At 42.6% G+C, this 8,115-nt stretch overlaps 1 pseudogene across 1 annotated transcript; it reads right to left on the bottom strand.

The window, feature by feature from the left end:
- Positions 1-567: 567 nt before the first annotated feature.
- On the bottom strand, positions 568-4,982 carry LOC148038933 (S-adenosylmethionine decarboxylase proenzyme 3 pseudogene; annotated as a pseudogene). The gene is made up of 3 exons (XR_015690351.1): positions 4,686-4,982; positions 3,621-3,760; positions 568-3,244 (listed from the first exon to the last, which is right to left on the bottom strand). The product of XR_015690351.1 is annotated as an S-adenosylmethionine decarboxylase proenzyme 3 pseudogene (transcript).
- Positions 4,983-8,115: the final 3,133 nt, after the last annotated feature.

The raw sequence follows: 8,115 nt of genomic DNA, 5'->3' as shown, positions 1-8,115 counted from the left end.
GTTCTTCATTAATGGAATGGATTCATCACTAGAATCTACCAATCATAGTAATAGCATTGATATAAAAAGTTATTCCCAAACTTTCTCTCCACTTTTGATGTCAATATGGAACATAACATCTTGGAACATACTCATCTTTTATACCTTATCCATAGCATTTCTTAGAGTCCTTATTTTATATGAAAACATTATTGCAATGCACCACATTCAAATATGTTGTTTTTGCTAACTTGGTTCACTAACAAACAACCAATAAAAAGATATATGGCTTCACTTACATATAATAGGAGCATTCTTGAAAATGTTTGAATAACCTTGTCATGTTGTAGTTTGGAAACTTATGTTTTCACATGCATGTGACTCTTTGTATTGTATGCTTCCAAAAATTATATCATCTGGCTTGATTGACATGTTAGTTAGCAAATTTGATGGAAATGCACTAAACTTCCAATGTAGCCTTGCTCCATGTTGGGTAGGCATATAAGATCCAACACAATTGAGTTAAAAAAAGGCGCTCATGACATCACTTTAAATGCATTGATATGTACTCGGTGCTCGGAGGAAAAAGGCCTTAAACAGTGTCTTTCGAAACGCAAAAAAAGAGAGATACAAAGTTTGGGAAAAGGATCTGAGTATATAGGAAGCTTATGATGGGTAGATATAGTTTCTTGACACATATTGTACTCGAGGGAGATAGCTTTATTAGGGCTCAAAAGAAGGCTTTGTTCCTTGGCGAACACTCCTTTTGATACATGAGGTATTATAGTGCTAGGGCCCAAAGAACTCTCTCTCGTCTTACGCGCAACTAGAAACAAGTATGTGTTGCCACAAGGTAGCTTGTGACTTCAACTTCCCCATGGTTATTAAGGGGACACGTTTTACATCCACTGCAAATGAGAGCATCGCAGAGACACGAGGCTTTAGAGAAGTGCGAACCGCGAGCGCCGAGGCCATGGGAAGGTCGTGATTATCGCGATGCTGTCGGATTGAGAAGACGCGAATATTTGTCAAAGAGTTATGGGATATATTCCGCGGTGGAAGTACATTGCCAAAAAGGAAAAGCTCATTAGAGTGTAAACTTTAAAGGGATGTTAAGGGAGAAGAGGAAGGAAGAGGGCAATTTTTGGGAGGGACTTGTAAGGAAGGTCAAGATGAGGTGAAAAGTCTGCTTTTTTTGGGAAGGGTATGAACCAAAGTGTGTATGGAGACAGAGTGAGCCACACTAGGTAAGAGAGAGTATTGTTTCTTTCTTTTTTTAGAGAGAGAGAGAGAGAGAGAGAGAGATTATGTGCACATTAGTTGGCATACTTTTCTTGGCCTCCACCAACTACAACCACACTAGCTGGTTTGGTGATCACATGGATCTCCATAGAGGAAGGGAAATGCTTCTCCACAGCCAGGCTGAAATTGGGGGAGGCATCATTCACACCAGAGAGGACCTCCTTCACAGCAAACAACTTGAGAGGGGGAAGACCAAGTCCGGTGGCAGTGTCAAAGACCTTGCTAGCAGCCCTGGCTGCCCACTTGATACCATGCATGATGTTGGCCAAGTCCAAGGCCAAGCCCACCACCTGAAACCCCAGCTTTTTGCACATCCTCAGCAAATTCTCCACCTCAGGGCTTACATTCCCATCACCACAATCTCCATCATCGTTGCAGTAGCCATAGCCATCTTGCTCAGGCTTGAACCTCAGTATCAGCTTGGCATTGGGGTAACACCTCTCTAACTGGAGGATGTCCACAGCTGTGTCTATCACCGTCAGCAGTGACCCATCAAGGTTCAGGAACTCAATGGAACGTGTGAGATGGGAGGTTATCAACTCGTATGCTGATCCTGTCAAGGGCCCCCCATCCATCTTGCTCCCATTGCCCTCCCTCTTGCTCTCTTCCACTTGCTGGAGGGAGACAGGAGCTGCATTCTTGCTCTTCCTCTCTCCTTCGTGCAGCAGTACACCATGTGGGATTCTCCTATCACATAGTCTGCTCCATGTGTCCCTTGATGAGTTCCTTTCCATGTTGCCAAGCAGCAATCCTTGTGGGATTACAGTACTTGAACTCCAAGCAGAGCCTTTTTCAAATGTGTGAAAAGCTACCACACTGTTCCCAGGCAGCTCTTGCCTCTCAGAGCCTTTGCATGCATACCCCAAGGGTAGTCTCACAGAGGAACCCCATGAGGACTCTGCAAGGGCAGAAGATTGATGATGGTAGCCAGAGACATGGATAGACATGACAAAGGTACCAGGTTGGAAGCAGGAGACAACGCGATCGAGCAGTGAGTGCAAGTGGAGAGTTTGTGGATTGTAACCCATAGCTTCGAAGCTAGCATAGCTGTGGGTCTCTTCAGGGGTGACGTGTATGGTAGAGAGAGCCAAGCCCTCCATGCCATTCATGGAATAACCACAGGGAGCAAATGCGAAGTCACAGAGTTGGGCATTTGGTAGCAGGGTTGCAATGCCGGATTGTGCAGTCATGTCGCGGCCGGACTTGGTGCCAGCTTCGTTGAAGAATTGTGCTGCCACGTTCCTGTCAAGCTGTGTCATGCACATCTCTATGGTGAAGGTGGGGGTATGCTTGCAGCAGCAGTAATCCTCTGCAGCAGCTGAGTAGATATGCCATTGCTGCTGCGTTGAGCCCAGAACATGGGACTTCTGGCAGGTCCCATGTCCACCCCTGAGGTGGCCAAAGAACTTGTCCAAGTATCTCACCTCCTCATCAAAGCATGTGTAAGGAAAGGGCTGGTCTTTTGGGAAGATGAAGGACCCTCTCGAGTATTTACACCAAGCTACTCGGAGGCAGAGGGTGGAGGCATGTTGTAGTAGGAGAGGGATGGATTTGAGCAGCTGTGTCCTTCCACAGGTTTTGAGAACCACAGAGAAGGGGTAGACAAAGAGGCTGGACTCTGAGAGGACATAGGAATCAAAGAAAGTGTTGTGGAGCTCTGAGACTATGGTACACTCTGCTGGCCGTAGAAGCTCATCAAGCTGACAGCGAGTCAAGCTCCTCAGCCCGAGCACATTCCCATCATTATTATTTATGGTGGCAGGGAAGAACTCCACCTCCAATCTCTTTTCAAATCCTTCAAACCCCGAGAAGCCAGTTGCAGCAGCATCTTGTTCAGCCTTCATCTCTGCACCCATCTTTTATGTCACAAGCTCTGACTAACTTTACACCCTTTATACAGAGGAGGAAGCTTAGATTCGAGGGACAGGTGCAGCACACTGCGTTAGGATGGTTGTCTCACAAACTGCAAGGGACCAACCAAGAACCTTGAGTTTAAGATAGGCACGATCTTGCAGCAATTGACATATCATAACTGCTTACAAAAGAAATTATATTAACAGGCACACTAATCAGCCTCATCAAGAGCAATTAACCCGATGTGATTTTGCATCACGAGTAGCACTACTTGGGTATGAATTTGAGCAACCGGAGATCAAACTGACATGAATTAGCATCATAAACACCGACCAATAAGATGATGGTAAATGATGAGGAGTGACAACGTTGAAAAAGACAAAAAAAATCGATTATCAGCATTGACAGATCAGCAGCCAATACACTAACATTGCTTAGAATCATCATCATCATTATCAGTGAATCGAGTTGAAACCTCTACTCACATTGCAGTAAGCCGCACAATGGAACCTCTCCACCCCTCCATGTGGCCTCACGTCCTCAATTTTGTAGCCTAAGGAGGACTCGTAAAGTTGTTTGAGAATGGTTTTCTTGTAATTGTCCATCGGAACATCCAGCTGGGTTCCTGCAAACCCCCATCCAAGAAAAAAGATTGAAAAATAAAGCCTTCAGCAACTTCAGTCCACCATCGCATACATAAAGAGACAGATGGTACACATAGCTTAGGTCTATACAGGGGAACGAAGTCTTATCACTAGCAGTAGTACTACCACCTCTACATTTATCATAGACCAACCCTACACACAGATTTGATTCATATTGTGCTGGACACCACTTTATTTACCCTTAAGATTCTTATCTTGACTCATCACATCACATTCTCTTAAATTATAACGTTTTCGGCAAATGTGGGCGCAAGCCATGAGTGTTTTTATATGACAAGGTTGTTGCAAAAGTGCATGTTTTGACAGACACTGGGACAAGTTTTGAGAAAGGAAGGGGAGAGAAGCTGCCACATCCCCAAGAGATGAGGAGGAGAAGCAGAGCTGCTTGACCAAAAAGTGCTTATATAACATATGTTGTGAAGAGAGAGAGAGGATATGGACTCCAGCTTTGCAGCTGCAAACCTTGCAGCATTCAATCTTTCAAACAAACGACGAACGATAACACGCAAGCAAATGGTAGGGAGGTGCAACAATACAGACAAAGAAAGAGGGCTCTAGGTAGCGCATCTCCCCCCCCCGGCTCCCTTGCATCTTCCCTCCCTACAAGTGATAGTTATTATAGCTGTAGGTGCTTCCAACTGTTGAAATTTGGAGCCACAGCACGGCCATAGCTTCCTGCTATTGTCATGGTCCACTGTTTATGGCCCGAGGCTTAATATGCTGGGGTACATGCTCACAACAAATGCCGTGAAGCTGGACCACCATTAACGATAGCAAAAATGCCGATCAATCCTGCCTCCTGCCCTCCTACCCCTCCCCCAACCCACCGCCCCCTCCTCTCTCTCTCACAGATTAAAGAGATGATTGAAAGGGAAGAGAACATACACAGATTGCAGCATGCCCGAACCAAGAGGTGCTGTTTGATGAGCGCACAGAGAGAGAGAGAGAGAGAGAGGGGGGCGGGGGAGCCGGAGGGGGAGGAGTATGTGTGTGTGTGTGTGTGGGGGGGGGGGGGGGGGGGGGGGGGGGTGTTTGACGATCAGCGAGGGCAGACCCCCGCCGGAGGGGGGTAGTATGTGTGTGTGGTGTTTGACGATCAGGGAGGGCAGAGAGAGAGAGAGAGAGAGAGGGGGGGGGAGATTGGCACGTAAGTGAGCCGAGACAGAGAACGCGAGAATGTGCGAGTGTTTGTGGGCATGTGTGTATATATATATATAGCGTAAATACATTAAAATAAACCCTGGTCGTGCTGTGAATTGAAGAGGAAGGGGGGAGGGGCGGGGGTCCTTTTGAACCGGATAAAACGCCCCTCTCTAATCTCCTGGTTCTTTTACTGCCCTCCTCTTTCTTTCGATGAGCGATGAGCTCGGATTTTGCATTTCTCGCTCCGCGCGGGCACGCGCGCATGCTCGGGTCCACCACGCGCTCTTTGTGGGGCCCACACAAAGCCCGCCACGTCATCGTCCACTTCAGATGGGCCATGAGTACGGTCGTGTGAAAGCAGGACAACACCCTAACCCCTGTTCACGTGCTTCCTTCGCGGAGGGCATATCCTTTAAGTAGACAGAATCATCGCTCAGGTCTCCCTGATTGATATTATGCCTTTCCCTACTTAACCATGTGTAAGGCCAACACGTTGTAATTTGGACAACCATAGAAGCATTCACATGTTTGGCATATCGATCACTTAAAAACTCCTAAAATAAAACCCTTGTCCCTCATGTGAACCTGTGATCTATCAATAGTGGACTCTATGGGGTTGTTCCTGTGAGCCCGAAAAAGTGGTTTCAAGCGCTGTTGGGAGTTCTCTACATCTAATTCAAGACCGATGAGCATGAAGTCCAATTAACCTAGAAACCAGTTTTGCCTCCACATGTATCAATTTCACAAGTCTTGCTTTCTCTCTCTTCCAATTAATAACAATAGCCTCAACAAAAACCTAACAAAACAGAGGTTACAACAAGTGTGGCCGGCATACTTTAACTATTGTAACCTATGTGTTAGCACTTAGATAGTTGATGGAGTACCCTCCAAAAATGAGGGTACTCCATGAACTTCCTAGAGTTTACAAGAGTTGTCAAATTGGAGATTGGTCCATAAGACATTCTCTCTCATGTTTTTTTGTGTTCTCTCTCTTCCTTTTCGCATTATCTCTCTACGACTTGGACTTATGTGTGCCCGCACAAATTTGAAGTCCACACATCACACTCACAAGTCCATATATTTGGCGTGGTGTGGCTCTTAGCTACAACTTAGAAAAAAGGCTTTGTTTAGGTTTGTGCCTTTGTATGGGTTATGAGAAGTCTTATCTTTGTTTTACATTATGCTTGTGGAAATGTAAAATAAATAATTCTTGAAGAAAACACAAGTGTGGCTAATCATATGGTAGTTTACAACACCTATTAGTCATCCTTTATGAAGAAGTTCTTTAAAAATGTCACTATTTTGATGGCCTATATTTTATCACCCCCCTTACACTAGTCACTCCATTCCATGCTATCAAAACCCCATAACATAATTCAAGGAATTATAGGTCAAATAGTCATGTCTTTGAAGACAACAATATTTGACTGTAACTATTAATACGATTTCTAGTAAGAAATTGGCATGAAATCAAGGTCATTGTCATACTTGCTCTTTTGGAACATTTATTATCAAACATTTTAAAAACTCTCTATTTTCTAATCTCTAATGTGTGATTAATAAGAACCTTAAGAATCTAATGAGTGGTTTGAGTCATAAAAAGCAACACTCACTAAACTAATAGGGTGGCTTTTCTTGATTAAAAAAAGAGGTTCATGTTTTCAATTTAATATAATAAGCACCACAATTCTTGTTTAAGAAAAGGAATTCCACAAAACCTTATGTTAAAAACTAATCCCACAAATCCTTTCGTTAAAAGATTAAGAGCATGTAGAAGCATGTAAAAATAAGAGTTCATGTCTAGTTTGGACCTAGCTTTATACATCTTACATGTTAGTACAACATCACAAATCATTTTTTCCAATCCAATATGTTGTTGATATAAGTATGTATAGCATACTCAAATGCTAAGTGATTCAACTTCAAATAATGCACTATTAAGGGGAATAATATAACCCTTTTCTCCTAATGCCTAAAAGGCAACCTTTCATGCCTAGCATGTGTGTTATTTTGGGACTATACTTGAGATAAGATCTCATCTGTTATTTAGGGATGTATATAATTTTGTGTTTGCAATATGGTGAAATGCATACACAAGCTATTTGTGAAGGGATACATTTTAAATTGGATCCTCTAAGAAGGAAGCATATATATCAAAAGTGAACTACAAATAATGATATTACTAGGAAGGTGGAGGCTATGGAGGCAAAAGGAGTGAAAGAAGAGGTAGGTTTTGCTTGGTGCCAAAGCACCAAACAACTGGGACCCCTAATAAAGATGCAAAATGGAGTACCATACTACATATGGCTTCAACAAAGTGTCGAATTTGTCTATCTTCAACAAATTTTGGGAATTGTATACCATCACAACTTAACCTTATGTCAATAAATATGTATTTATTTTTCCCTTTGCTAGTGTGAAATAAGGAGCATATCAATTCCTTCCTATCTCAACTTCTTGAGATTTTTTGAAATGCTACAAATTGAAATAGCATATTGCATTACATTATGAGGAGATATTACTTTGAAGATGCATGGAGAATTACTGTGCTAAAATGTTGTGTATAGGGCAATGAAAGTATATTGCAAAGAACATGATGAGATGTATTATGTAATTACTTCATAATATTTTGCTTGTAATAAGGTTCTTCGTGAGTTATAATGGTTTGGATGGCATTTGGACCACAATATTAGCAATAATAAGTTTTCATTAAGCCAAAGAGTTCTTTTTTGTGGTCTTGTTGGTGGTGTTTTAAGGTCTACCAACCTACAATTTGCTATCAATTCCCTAGTCATTTTGTGTTTGTTAGCATTGTCCTTTAGGGCATATGCTTATACAATTGTGCATTGAAAGGGCAATGAAAGTATATTGCAAAGAACATGAAGAATAAGTATTAATTCCTTCATAAATAGTTTGCTTGTAATAAGGTTCTTCGTGAGTTATAATGGTTTGGATGGCATTTGGACCACAAAATTAGCAATAATAGGTTTTCATTAAACCAAAGACTTCTCTTTTGTGGTCTTGTTGGTGGTGTTTTAAGGTCTACCAATGTGCTACAAGCCCAAAGGAATACAAGTAGTGGTGTCCTTGTACCCCTCGTATAGTTTACCAATCTATAGTTCACTATCAAATCCCTAGTCATTTAGTGTTTGTTAGCATTTCTCTTTAGGGC

Source organism: Lygodium microphyllum, chromosome 3 (assembly GCF_053477565.2).
Source record: "Lygodium microphyllum isolate KBCC chromosome 3, Lygodium_microphyllum_v1.1.10, whole genome shotgun sequence".
In the NCBI taxonomy this organism is placed as follows: Eukaryota; Viridiplantae; Streptophyta; class Polypodiopsida; order Schizaeales; family Lygodiaceae; genus Lygodium; species Lygodium microphyllum.
The sequence above is the reverse complement of the archived record's forward strand: the minus strand, read 5'-3'. Positions and strand labels throughout refer to the sequence as shown.